Source organism: Pinus tabuliformis, chromosome 9 (assembly GCF_031772625.1).
Source record: "Pinus tabuliformis cultivar Carrire ecotype Pingquan chromosome 9, CPIR1, whole genome shotgun sequence".
NCBI lineage: Eukaryota > Viridiplantae > Streptophyta > Pinopsida > Pinales > Pinaceae > Pinus > Pinus tabuliformis.
In genome coordinates, this window is record NC_142307.1 from 1,315,635,861 (window position 1) to 1,315,648,070 (window position 12,210).

The window sequence follows — 12,210 nt, forward strand, 5'->3', positions numbered from 1 at the left end:
TTTCTGAATTTAGTGAGTTGTGTGAGAGGAGAATTCACATAGGTGGCAGACAGAGGACCCAGGAGAAACTGCGCAAGAAAATAGGAGGCTTGGAGGACTGAAGGAAGGCATATGTTGTGTATATTCAGTCTATGAGCAGCATTGAGGGATTGTACTAAGAGCTCGATAGCTTGTGAGCTAAATCTTTGTGTAATCCGGAGATATTTCCACTTGTATGATAACACAGATAGCAGGGTTTTTAGTTGAGACTTTCCCCAGAGTATTCTTCTGTGTTCATGTGTGATTGTTTTCTCATTCTCTGTTATATGTGTTCTATTTGATCTTGCTCAAAATCGATTAAGCTTCCGTAAAGTTTGTTGTAGAAGTAGATCAAGTATTTTTCTTTAGTATATTGCATTATCAGGTGATCTACAGTGGGAATTTCTACAGATAATTCCTTGCTTCAAACACAATCTTATGAGCTTTGGGAAGGGTTTGGGACACAATTTGCATAAGAAAGCACCAGCTTATCGAAGAGGTCCGGCTTCAACGAGGGCCTCTTATTTCCTAAGGTAACCCCATCTGTGTTCCTCCCTCACATTTCCTTGACTTTTCCTACGTCGAGCAGTTTATTGAGAGACTTGGTGGTATTAACAGATGAAGGGAGGTTAATCTACAAGGAATCTAAAGAAAGGCTATTTGATAAGGAACCTCTAATAGTGCCTGGAACCATAAAAAATCGAAGGAATAAGAGTGAGGCATAGGGGAAAAGGAAAAATGACCATTGCATCAAGCAAGTTGTAAATGTGAAGATGTTCTTGGTCCTAGGAGTAGGTGTGGCCATATAACAGGTGGATGTTTTAAGTTGGAAATCATTGGTTGGAAGGATTTGAGGGAGGAAATTCGACATGCCTTTTATGACCACTGCCTGGGCCGAAAATGAGGTGCATTTGAGGATACAAAAATTCTCTAACAGTGAAATTTTTAGCCAAAGGATGGTTTCATCTTATTTTCTAGGAAGAAGATGATGCAAAAAATGGTCAAGGGTAGGGTTTGGAAGATTGATTATGTGCCTGTAGTATTCAAACCATGGTCACCCTTTTTTGATGCCAGATGATAATGGATGGACATTGTGCTTATCTGGGTTAGGCTCCTGAGCATCTCTCCACACCTTTGGCACGGGCTTATCTTCCGTGACGTTGGGAAGTTACTAGAGACTTACTTGGAGCACAACTCCTCCTATCTTATTTCTATAGATATGTTTATGGCGCAAATCCTTATCAGTGTTGATCTTTAGGGCAGGTTGGATGGGGCGATGGATATGGATCTTGAGATTGACCCATTGTAATTTTACTATGAAGGGGTTCCTTACTGTTGCAAACAGTTCCATAAACATGGACATCTTGTAAAAGATTATATGATTCCCCTTCTTAAAAAGGTGAATCAAACTACTACTTCTGCTCCAGACTGTGGAAATGAACAACGGGTTCACTCTTAGACGTTGTGGGTTACATAGGCTAACTTAGAACCTCAATGTCATGCATGTGTTGATCATGTCACTCTCTAGGTGGAAGTAGGCTCAAGGTTGGATGTCAAAAAGGATTCAAGCTATGAAGGTACCCCATTGGATCCCCTCCCTTCCTTTTCTCATCCGATTTTAAATGATGTTTTTCCTTAATCTCCTCTTATTCGGTCTATAGTCTCTTTGGTTTCTGAGGGTTCTAATGTTGTCTCTTCTTATATCTTATCTCAGAATCCTTCTTCCCTTCCTGTTCCAGCTATTTGTCCCTGCCCTAATGCATAGGGATATTTTTCCTTGCCATCATCCTCTTTTGTTCTTTCCTATCCTCATAATCAGGAAGCCAATTTTTTCATATATAATCTTTGTTCTCAGTTGATGGTTCCTCGAAAGGAGGGTATTGTTTGGGGCTTGGGTTACCTTTCCCTTTCTCCTGTAGAATGCAAAAGCTATGGTATATTTTTTTCTTTCTAAGTCCAAGAGTAAAGGTTGTACAAACATTGCTACTGGTAAACAATTGTCTATCATAGGGGCCCTTAGAGTGAACCCAACCCCTATGGGGATCCCTAAATGAAATTTTTTCCTTCACTTATTAGGGTTTATCATGTCCCCATAAAAAACATGCTTTGAGAAGACTCATCGAAGTTATTGAACTGAATATTAGTTTTCTTTAGAACACCCTTGGCAGTAGTATACATATATCAAATTGCCTTGAAGCCCTACTGACGGGTTGGAATTTCTCGGCCTTAGATGCCCTCAATTTCTCTAGGGGAGTTATCAGTGGATTGAAGACTGAGACAAATTCATGTTACAAATATTTGGAGTATGGAGTATTTTATGGGAGTTAAGGCCTCCTCCTTGGATCTAGGCCTAACACTTACTCTGACAAGCATCTATGGCCCATCCAAAAATCACAAATTTTTTTGGGGAAAATCTTCTCAACAAGTCTCTCCTCGGATCCAATCATGTTATCATTGGTGGTAATTTGAACTTCTCTTTGTACCAAATCCCCTGGTGGATTTATTCAGGAGTAGGCTAGCTCACAATATGCTGGTGGATGTGGAGCTAGTAAAATTTAACCCTACCTGGAGGAATCATTGATCAAGGGAAGACTGGATTGCAAAGAGAATTGATAGATTCCTCCTTTTTTAAGGTATGGGGGATTCCCTCATGGTGATCAAGAAATGGAGTGGAAAGGGTGGTATATCAGACCACTCCCCTATTTTCTTGGATATAAAATCAGCCCCAAAGAAGTCGACCAACCTATTCAAGATGAAATCTGCGTGGTTAAGGAATGAGGGGTTCATAAACCTTGTAAAGTATCACTCAATTTCTTATAACTCCCACTTGGGTGCATCGACAACTGCCTAATTAGAAGCAAACATAAATTTAATCAAACAGAAGACGGAGGAATGGGTGAAAAGGAAGAAAATGTTGGAAGTCCAGGATTTGGAGGAGATAGAAAGGCAACTCTAGATCATTTCAAATACAAAGGGGAAGTGTTCTCCTCCCTGGAATCTAGTGAGATCCGCAAAAATCTTGAGGAATGGTGCCTAAAAGGCATGGCCATTTGGTTAAAAAGAGAAGATGAATATACTAAATTTTTTCAGGCCTTTGTTAAAGGCCAGAAAATGGTAAACACCATTTGGAGTCTAGTTGAGGATGAGGGCAATGAGGTCTCATCCTATCATGGGTTGGTCAATCTGGGTAAGTGACACTTTGAAGATCTCTTTAGAGAACCTCCAGAAAAATCAATTTCTGAAGTAATACGAATTGACCAACACTTCCCTAAAATGGCTGAGAAAGAGGAAAGCATGGAAATTATGGAGGTGGTAACTATGGAGGAGGTCCACTTAGTGTCACATAGTTTTCAAAAAGATAAAATCCTAGAGATGGATGGTTGGGGTGTTGAATTTTTTTTCTTTTCTGGAGGTTTATGATACTTTGGGCCCAAATCTCTTAGGGGTGATTGAAGAATCCAGGAAGGAGGGGAGAATTCATCCAACTTTCAGTTCAACCTTCATCACTCTTGTTCAAAAAACTAATCAACCTACTTCCTTCTCAGACTTTCGCCCCATTTCCCTTTGTAATGCCATTTACAAGATTATTGCTTCTAAATTCAAATATTGTCTATATTTATATCCCTTGAACAATTTTCCTTCTTGGAGGGGAGGAAAATTCATGAAGTTATTGGTGTGGCTCAGGAAAGTATTCACAGCATAAAAACCCAAAATTTGAAGGAGGAAAATATCAAATTTGATTTATCTAAAGCTTATGACAGAGTAAAGTAGATTTATATAAGGCTTCTTTTTACCCACATGGGCTTCAGCCTAAATTTCATATATTGGGTTATGATTTGCGTACAAACAATCTCTTTTGCGGTCCTCATTAATGGTTCAACTTCCCCTTTTTTCCATGCTCAAAGAGGGTTGCACTAGGGCTGCCCTTTATCTCCGTTACTTTAATTACTAGTGGTTGAAGACTTTAGTCATATATTGACCAAGGCTAAAAGGTGTGGACATTTTCACAGTTCTCTCATTGCGTAGACTTAGGCTATTATGATGGAATTGTTATCTTTTGCAATGGAGAGGTTAGGGAGATAATTGTGTTAGTAGATATTTTTTCTCTTTTTGGACGGGCCACTAGTATGTCCATCAAGACACACAAATATACTATATCTCACCACAACCTTTCAGACATGAATATCAATCATATTTATTACTTCTCACATATGATTCCAAGCCTCTAGAGGAAGGTCTGAAATATTTGGTTTTTCATCTGAAACCCAATTGCTACAACAAAGCAAACTGGACTTGGCTCATTACTAAGGTGGAAAAACATTTGAAAAATTGGTGCCATATATGGCTTTCTAAGGTGGGCCATCTGGTTCTTATCAATTATGTGTTAGAAGCCATTTGGTATATTGGGCATATTTAGCTTGGATCCCTAAGTCTATTCTAGAAAAAATCAGGAAATTATGTTCAAATTTTCCATGGGCAAGGAAACAAGAGTTGAGGTACTGCCATGGGTAAAATGGGATATTATTGCCATGCCAAAATCCCTGGGCAATTGGGGCCTAAAGAACTTATTCCTCTTTTCAAAAGATTTGGCTACCAAATGTGGATGGAGATTGATCTCAGCACAACTTATGGACATCGGTGGTCACCCAAAAGTACATAGCTCCTAGCTCTTTGGAATACTAGATAAGGAGACTAGACAAGCCAAGAACAAATATTTCAGTCATATGGAGGGATTTTCTCAATTCTCTTGATATCATTGGAAGCAGTCTTGCTTGGCGAGTGGGTAGAGGAGACCATGTGAGTCTCAAGTCTTAATCCATGGCCTGATAGTGGCCTGAGTCACCAATTGGCCCCTCCTTTAATTATTATGCTTAGAGACAAAGGTTATACCAAGTTTGCACACATTACAAATCCTGTAATTTCAACAATATGGAGACAAGGATGGCTACCCATCGAAGAGTTGGGTATAGAGTGGAAATATTAGGCTTCCTAATAGAATTATCTCCAAGCTCTATATGATCATATTAAAATGGCAGACATACCCGATGAACTTAATTGGAGCATTTCTCCCTTTAGATCCTACTCCCCAAAGTTGGGATTCATTTCTCTTTTGGTTGAAAGAGTTCCTGAGGAACAAAAATGGTGGTGAAAAGTGATATGGAAAGAAAAATTGCCCGCAAAATCAAAACTACTAATGTGGTGTCTCATGATGAAGAAGGTTCCCACTTGGGATGTTTTCCAAAGAAGGTTCATTATCGGGTTGATATGGTGTTCATTATGTCAAAAATTTCAGGAAATTGCTTTGCATTTATTCATGTTGCGTCTTTTCTATTAACATGTGTGGAATGAATACAGATCAGCTCTTAGTCACTATGTTCCTTGGGATGGGGCAGACCTAGAGACAACCTGGCTATTATGTGTGCTAATCCCAATAGTCATCCTTTCAAATCTCTGCCCCTAATGGTATGTTGGGGGGTGTGGTTGACCAGAAATAGGGCGATCTTCTGAGATAAGATTCTAGTTCTTGTGCATACTGCAACTAAAGTTCAGGTAATCTTAAGTCATTTTCCATAGGAAAAAGGTCTTGCTGCCCCCAAAGTGATTTGTCCCAAACACATAGACCTTTCTAGGCCATGGGCCTATTTCAATGGTGCCTCAACTAATAATGGCCAACAAAGTGGTAGAGGTTTCATCCTATTTCTCACATCATAACACAACTATCAAGTCAAAATGGGACTGGGTCATGGGACAAATAACCAAGTGGAATTCCTTGCATGCAAACATCTTATTTTGTTTGCTCAAGAGAAGGGATGCAGATAGATTCATATTTTTTGGGACTCCATGCTAACTATAAATTGGCTCAAAAATACTATTACTTGTAGGAATGGAATTCTATTACCTATTCAAGAGGAAATCAAGAGGATTATTGACACTTTCATCTCTTTATCTTGTTCACATATATACAAGGAAAGGAAGTAATCAATAGATAGACTTTCCAAAGAAGGACTCAATACCCTTGGGGTAATTGAACAATTCAATTGACAGTCTTATGAGTTCTACCATCGACCATATAGAGACATATTCTGTGGAACAACATCAACAATAGAATAAGCCTTTTCACTTGGAATATCTAGTTTCTTTTATGTATTGTCTTCTTATGGATATGTTTATAATATCTCTTTTTGTTAGTATCCATACAATCTTCTTTTAGACTGAATTGTTTTTGTGCATACTCTATGGACCGATATCATTAGTTTTCTTCTGTTCAGCTAGGTTGCATATTTTTATGTTCTTATGTTCTTTAGTTGATGTCAAATGTAAGACACACCTATGTTTTTTCTACGGGTGATTTTTTGTAAAATTGTTGTTATTTATGGGGTGGTTAATGAATACACACTTGATGTGTATATATAGAATGTAATATCAATCATATTATATGAATGGAGTTACATGGTTTTTTCTATGAAAAAAAGGGCTATAGCAATCAACAACTAATAGAGTTCGGAGTTGGCATGATACCAATGGTGGTCCCCAAATAGGTGGCAGGATTAGATTGGTTTACGAGGACGGTTAAGGAATTGGTCCAAGAATGCTTAATTAAGGCTTGAGCTACCATAATCAAGGATTAACCCTAATCCATGTTAGTGTGACCCCAGGCATATGTAAAGTTATATTTCTAGAATGAGGACATGACACATAAGTGACTGGGATGGCATGACGTATATAACATGGCTAAGTAGATGATGTAGCACACTACTAGCATGACATGTGGCAAGTGGAATTAGCCCTTTTGGGTGGACAAGTGGCCTATTTTTGGGTGACACATGGCACCACCAGAGGATGCCATGTGGAAAGATGATGTCACCATGATGAAATTACGACATCAACAAGACATGGTAGACGAAGAGTGACATGGAAAGATATTTGGTCGTGAATGATGTATCTAGGCTGCTTAATTAAGGCTTAAGTTACCTTAATTATATATTATCTGTAATCCTTGACAATGTGGATCTGGGTGTATATGAAGTTTGATTGTTGAAATGGGTTGGGGACAGGGGACTGGGATGATGTGGCATAGAGGTACACATGGCGTAGCAGATGAAATGGCACAAATATACACGTGACATAGTAGGTGATGTGGCTAGATTCACAAGAGCACTGATAAACTACCCGATGATTTGATTAATCAAGTTTTAAATTAAACTAATTAGAGGTGAGCCTTAATCCTTGGGCTCACAACCTCAGACGATTTGCAATGATGTGGTTAAAAAAATTGCCCAGGGACCTAGGGACTGAGATGGGAAAGTTGGCGACAGTTGATGGGAAAATTCACAATAACACAATAAAGAAGTTGGTTTCAAAGATTTATGGAGTTTCATGATATTCAAGGGTAAGCAGCTGTTTTGGCCCAGATCTATATTTTTTGGAATACAATTAAATCACATGGTTTTATATCTAAGCCCCAAATAGCCAAGGAATTAAGTTATATCTGAGTCATCTGGACTGGATTTCCAACAAGGAAAAAATATAATACAGGTTGGTCATTAGACCTGCGATATTTGATTGATCTAGAAGAATATAGTAGAATGTAAATAACAGAAAGAGATAAGTGGTTTCTGTGGGTGGAAGAAAATCTTCGATCATCAAATAAATTTTGTGAAAAAGAGCGTATGCGGTATTTTGTGGCATGAAGGAATAAACAAAAGGAGTGAAAAGAATTATGTTGAAGGTGTGTAATTGTAGAAGGTTGTCATATAATGTTTGTGAAGCCAAACAAAGGACTTAGAACAAGAATTGAATCGTAGAACAACGTAGTTGTATAAAGAACATCTATGGATCTAAGTTTGAAAATTTTATGAAAGAATGATTTGCAGGGTAAAATAGGTTGGATCCTATAAAATATCGGGGAGTTGATGCTTCCTTTAGGTTGGAGCCTATAAACATAAGGGAGTTGGTGCTTCCTTCAAGTTGGAGCCTTTAGGAGATTGGGGAGTTGGTGCTTCCTTCGGGTTGGAGCCTACAAAGAGTAGGGGGTTGATGTTTCCTTCAAGTGGGTGCTTGTAAATTCAAGGGATGGGTGTCTCCTTTTGGTTGGAGCTAGAAAAGATGATGTAATAGTAGGTTGCAACTTACAATAGTATTCAAACATAAGTTTTGTGGTTTTCTCCCTTCATGGGCTTCCATGTAAATATTTGTGTCTCATGTGTATATGTTCTTTGATTTATGGTGTTTCTATGTGATTCATATATTGTTTAGATGATTAATTATTAAATGATTGGATATTGTTAATAATTTTAAAATTGGCCATAATACGAATTCACCCCCCCTCTCAGTATTGTCTTGGTTTGTAACAGTATATACCCTTAAAATTACATTAACTTAATCTATTAAGAATCTGCAAGGTTTTCAAAGGTAAAGGACATACTCGAAACTACATAATATGAAGCTCAGATGACATTTCCCTCTATGGACAATGAATGATGTGTGGAATTTGTTGAAAAAGGAAAATTTCCTCAATCTCAAAAGGTCCAACCAACCCTAGTGGCTAGCCTTAGCCTCAATTTGAAGAAACATAATACATTCACCATGGGAAAATGGCATCTTGGGACTTCTTAACACATGTTCTCACGAGTGGGGGGAATAGGGCCCAATAACTTTTCTCATGCATGAACTCTGAGCAAGCTCCAAAAGTAGAATGTTTTCATAAGAGACCAATTAATGGAACCTTGAGTGAATGATTCCTACCCCAGATATAGAATGCCATTTCTATAAACACTTTGTCTTGTTGGATCGTGGTTTTGAGGATGAGGAGAGGATGAACTTTCATGTTGAAGGTTCAAAATGAAGGTAGTATCATGAAATGTTTAGGCCTATTAAATTTTACCCCTTTCCCAAAACCAGGTTCAAATAGTTTGTTATATTGTTTCTAATTATAAGTTTTGTGTTTACAAGAGGTTAATGTAGTTAGTTTAATGTTGAAAATGGGGTAATCTTGTTGAACATTGTGGCTTATTTTTCTAACCATGTAAAAGGTAAAGACATGGTATCCATGTTAGTTTGTCCGATGTTAGGAATTTGTCATTATTGGCCCATATATCTAACCCCTCAAATTATTTGGTATGGATGTTATTTGATTTTGGTAGAAAAATGATTAGGCTGGGTGAATGTTGTTGATGAAAGAGTAACCCTTTTGTGATTATTTGGTTGATGACCTTCCAAAAACATCAAGTCAATGTGTGGTTATTTTAATAATGTTAAAATACATGATTGGTAAGGTAGATATGTTACACATTAGAATGCCATTGAGGGGGAAAATGACTTGGAACAAATTGAAGGCTAGATCGGGCCTCTATGACGCTAATAAATTTTGTTGGGAGATTCTCCTAAGTTGTGGTTTACTTGGTCCAATTTTTAGGAAGGCAATAAAAGAATGTTTAAGAAGCTTGATAAATCCATGATTTTTGAACACGACTTATTTTTCTTCGTATATAATAGGAGAATTTTGGTTCAAGTTATAGGAGAGATTTCCTTTTCTAACTCATATAAGTCCATTTATTATTTATCTCTTACGGCGATACAAAATTTGAAGTGAAAATTGACATATTTATCCTCAATATGTCTCACTTGAACTACCCAACCTACATTGTAGCCACCAATCACATTTGGAACTTAATTCAATGTCCTAAAGGGTATCAAGGTTGGATATTCTAGTAGGACAACATATTAGTCATGTCAAATCTTTTCTAAAAGGATATGGGAGGCAAGTCATTGCTATTATCTAATTGAAATATAAAGCTATACTTGAAGCACTACGTTAGCTATTATTGGTTATCCTGAAAGGTTGAGTTTAAGATGACCATTATATACCTTCTAAATCCTTCCATTTTAGGACAATAAATCTTGGGCATCTCCCAAAATTGGAATAAATATTCAAGGCTTGGAGGGGTGGGTAACAAATACACACTATACTACATAATTTGGATCAAATCAAGATGTAGAGTTGACAAAGCCCTTAATTTAAAACCGTGGCCTAATTTGTAATGTGAAGTAAGAAATCCCTAAAAACCTCTATTTGTCATGCACCAAATCAAGAGGCCATTGAAAATGAATTTTCTAATAATTGCACAATATATTTTCAACCCTAGCTAATGACCAAGGAACTTTGTTTTCTAGCCATATTGATTTGCATTGATATTATATCTTCTAAGTTGTCACTAGAATTCCAACATCTACCTGAGTAGGAGTTGACTTTGGATGAGTTGACAATCTCTCTAAAGGAAATAACTGATGATAAGTTCATAGGCCTATATTATATATGTGGATTGTATAAGGCCACATGGGATTGTATTGGGCACAACCTACTTTAAGTGTACAAGGAGGATGTATAGAAAAATCATCGAGGAAATCCATCAGTAAGGGATTATTAAGTTCATTCCAAAGTTTAGGGATCTAAAATTGATTACCAGTTGGCACCCAATCACTTTGTTGAATGTGTCACACAAATTTTGGTTAATGTGTTGACACTATTTCTAAAGTACATTCTCTAAGAACTATCAAACCTAAGTATATGTGCTTCAACAAAGGTTGTTGCTTTCTAGCCAATGCAATTAACATCTAAGAAGAGATGAAATGGTTCACATGCTTGGCTCTAGGTGCCATTTTTGTCAAAATTGATTTCAAGAAGACTCATGATAGAATAAATGCCCTTCAATTATCACCATGCTTAAAGCCTTAGTTTTGGTCTTTTCTTCATAAAAGTTATGGGTACCCTTTTTGTTGATGTCACAACCTGTTTGTCTATTCACTAGGCAAGATATGAGGAAATTGGTCTCTTTAGGTAAATCAAGCAAGTTTTTCCACTAGTGTTAGTGTTATATGTAATGGGAACACAAGCACCTGGGTGTCTTCTTTAAAGTAGAATGGCCCAAGGGCTTATCAAGGGTATCTCTTACTAAGCATTGAGGGTGGCTTCCTTATTAATTGGAATTTCACCAATGTCTCCTTCCCAAAGCTAATTAAAGAGAAGGGAAATTTGGATAACACAATGAACTTGTTTTATACTTGACTACAAATGGAAAAAACTAACTGCTTCATATAAAAATATGTTCTTGATTGGCTTGAAAGCCAAGGGTGGTCCAAGAGTCATCTTAGGAGAGTATTTAAATTCTTTGGGTTCCCTTTCATATTGCATGCTTCACCTAAGAAGCATTGGAATGTGGCCATTCAAAGGGTAGCTAAGAAAATAGATGAATGGATAATAAATCCCATATCCTTGTCAATTGAATTTTAAATATGCATTAAAGTCTTAAGTGCCACCCAAGTTTACTATTCTTCTTGTTCAGTACCCTCAACTAGAGCCTATAAACCAATAGAAAGGCTTCTTATTGGTTAATTCCAATGGGGAAAAGGGTTTCCACAAGGTCAACAAGAACCTTTGTTTTGCACCTAAGATTTGAGGATGAATGTGCATTATTGCTACTTGCACATTGTGTACTAAGCGGGTCATCAATTTTGTGGAAGGGCATGAAGCATGAAAGATTCTATTACAATTGCATCACTAATTGGGCCCCTTTGTGTAGAACAATCTTGAGCAACCTAAACTTTTAGATGTTGCTTATTACCCCAAACCCAAGCCTTAGTAAAATAAACTTTATTGCTAAGAGTATTTAGAGGGCATTAATCCATGATTAGTTTGGAAGAGTAACTCTCTATAGTCAAGTTTCTCATTCAATTACCACATTCTTTAGTTGATATTGGTAGTGTTTTCTAAAGGAAAACCCTTCTTAAACAACATGGTTTTTTGTGAAGAGATTGGTTAAGGAAGGTATTAAAATAATTGGATGGTTGTATGATTCCCAACCAAAAGATTAGAAGGATTGGTTATCCTTAAAGGTTGAGTTTCATATGGATATACTTGATAGGATAATTGTTAATATAATTAAGAACCCCATTCATATAATTTCCTCCTCAAATTTGGCATTTCAAAGATTGCAAACTTGGTGGCAAGACTAGAGATAGAACCAATCAAAAATTTTTAAGGAAAAAAAACCAATAAACAATTATCAACTATCATTAGTTACACATTAAAATGGTGCTGGACCAAACAAATTATGAAAACTTAAATCCAAGTAAAAAAATTGTTTTTAAACAATTATCAACTATCATTAACCAGCATTAAAATGGTGCTAGACC